Here is a 2699-nt window from a genome sequence, read left to right as displayed (position 1 = left end):
GACCTCTTTAAAATTAGCAAGAAGAATTATATCCTTTAACCCCCCCCCCCCCCCAAGTAGCTACACCTTGTGTGGAAAAGGTAGAAATGAATGGTAGATTAGATTGAGGCCTGGTAGGAACCAAAAGAAGAATCAGGCCATATGGCAACAGAGGCATTCCTCACTTGCCACCCCCAGCAGATATGAATTTTAATAAGCTCCTCTGCCTTTGGCACCTCAGGCAACTGGCAGTTTGAAGCAACTCCAGCTTGGAACATCTAAAAAATATGCCCTCCTGGGTGATATTTCATACAACCCACCTGCCTTGGATACCATCCCCCACATTTGGTAGCAAATAAAGCATTGCTTAAGACCAGGGTGGATTCTCCCCCCAGATGAGATTAATTACCTGAAATCTCCTTGTCAAGGTGTGGGTTTCTTGCCAGTGGTTTTGTTTGTTATTTTTGAAGGCCAGTTGGCACTGTAACATTTGCCTATTACTTCAGAAGGAAGGACCCGTACTGTCAGCATGTAGCATCAGATGATGCAGCTGTACACAGGGCTGTGGGTGTTCTGTATGTCCAGAATGGAAGTCGGAAAATGGAGTGGGAAAATGGCTGGCAGAGAAAGGATGTGCTCTCTCAACAACACATGGGTGACAGGGTAGTGAGATGGGAAGGCAGGATTGGGGCCAGTGGGATTGCCCATTCCCTCCCTCCATGAGAGATTACACTGATGTCTGCAGTGGGACCACAATGTGTTGGAGAGGATTCTGGGTCATATTCTAGAGGTGCAATTTTGGTTCAGGTAGCATGCTGGCTTAGGGGCTGTTGTGCTCATTGTTGCCCTAGTGTAAACTCAGCACTATAGAAGAGACCCAGCATTCCTTGTAGATGTGCATTGTTAGGGAAGATGGATAGATGTAACCAAACAATCTTTCAAGGAAGCTTGTCTACTTGTAGTTCTTCTCATTGAGGAGCCCCCAATAGTTGGAATCCCGCTGTCAGGAGTGCTCTGGCAGCTTCTTCCAGTAGATTCCAATAGCCAACTCAAGACACAGACGAAAGGATTTCTTTTCAAAGCTTTAATCCTTTTACAACTTAATGACTCTTTCAGATGCTAATCACCAGCGACTAAAGAAAGGAACAGCAGGGTGGCCTAAGCTTCAAGTAGTCAGTTGATCCGGGTTTGAAAGAGAGTCACTTGAAGACCCTGAACTTATGGGCTAGGGAGAGATCCTCCCCCTTTCCCTTGGGTCCATGGGAGGCAGCCGTTGCTTGTGCGCCAAATGGGCGCTACGCCTCCTTTCCATGCCCTCCATCGTTTGTCGCTCTTTGCATCTGCATCGAGCGTCTAAGAAGCCCCCCTCCTGCATTCCCTCACTACCCGGGTCGCTATCTATCTCTGGAATGCTGGCAGGAGGAGTCTCTGCCAGGTGCTGAGCCTGTGAGGGATGAGCTGGCCCCTCTCCCATGGATAGCTGTTCCTCCTCAGAATCTGAACTGCTCTGAGGTTCTCTGGGCTCAGTTTCCACCCTGACACCCACTACCTTATAGCTAGGATGACCATGTGTCCTTCTTTTCAGTCCTCTATGTGAAGCACTGTCCAGTCCAAGTCTGGTTTAAAGATAAAGAAACGTTAGAAGGGACAGCAGCAAAGCCCTTGAAGTCACCCCTCAGAATTTAGCACCTGGACTGCAGACTGAGCAGGTACAGAGGCCATCTGGTCACAGTCTTCCCCACTAGGGTGAGATGTATTTACTTCTTTTTAAATGACACTACTTCTTTCTAAATTAGCATCAACACATATAACATAGCACATGCAGATTTTATGCAAATGAGTGTCCACCTATAACCTCTTGTTTGGTGATGTGTTTCCTCTTTTGTGGCAATCTATAAGTGGCCACCCTACTTATAACATCATTAGGCCTTCCTTTGACTTCTGCTGTTCTTCTTAAGCAGAAGAAAGAAATACATGTCTGAAGGTAGACAGTCCTTGCCAACTACAGTAGTAGAAGCAGTAAATATTCTTGTTCAAGGCAGCTGCTGAGGGTGGCCTAGGGCTAAGAAATGTACCGTTCATATGCCAAAAAAGAAAAGACAAGACAAGAAAAAGATGGATGCTGTTCCCATAGCTACCTTGAAGAGAGAGCAAAAAAGAGAACTGAACCAAAATTACCTCAGGGGACACCCATAATTTATCATATCTTGGAGCCTCTGTGGATTTCAAGGCAATGAAAGGTGCAGGGAGGAGGGGATCTCTTACATGGAGCTTTGAAGTAAGGTATTGAAGAACAGTCATCCACAATTAAAGAAAATGATTTTTGTTTGTTTTTTATAAAAACCCTTGTTGAGAGGGTTCATTATCTTTGTTCATCATCTTTGGTTGAAGTGTGGACGAGGTGGTGAGAAAATAAATTTGTTAGTGTAGTAGTTTTTGGGTCATTAAAGCCTGCAAGCCAAGCAATTTTTGTGTCTTGCTTCACTTCAAAGGATACACTTAAGGATGTTAACAAGGATTTTGTTGCTGCCAGACATAACCCAGCCTTCTTCTTAATTAATTGCCTAATTCCAGCTAACCCCATCTTCACACATATATGTATATATAGAGAAGGGAGACCAAATTTCCACCTCAGAGAGGGGTCTGGTGTCCTTCTCTCTGTTTCTCTCTTTACCATAACCTTTGCTAAACTTTCTCCTGTACTCTTTGAATCAGACACA

This window comes from Heloderma suspectum, chromosome 2, assembly GCF_057233095.1.
Source record: "Heloderma suspectum isolate Gila_16-S chromosome 2, 16-S_ref, whole genome shotgun sequence".
Taxonomy (NCBI): Eukaryota; Metazoa; Chordata; class Lepidosauria; order Squamata; family Helodermatidae; genus Heloderma; species Heloderma suspectum.
This window is presented reverse-complemented; position numbering follows the sequence as displayed.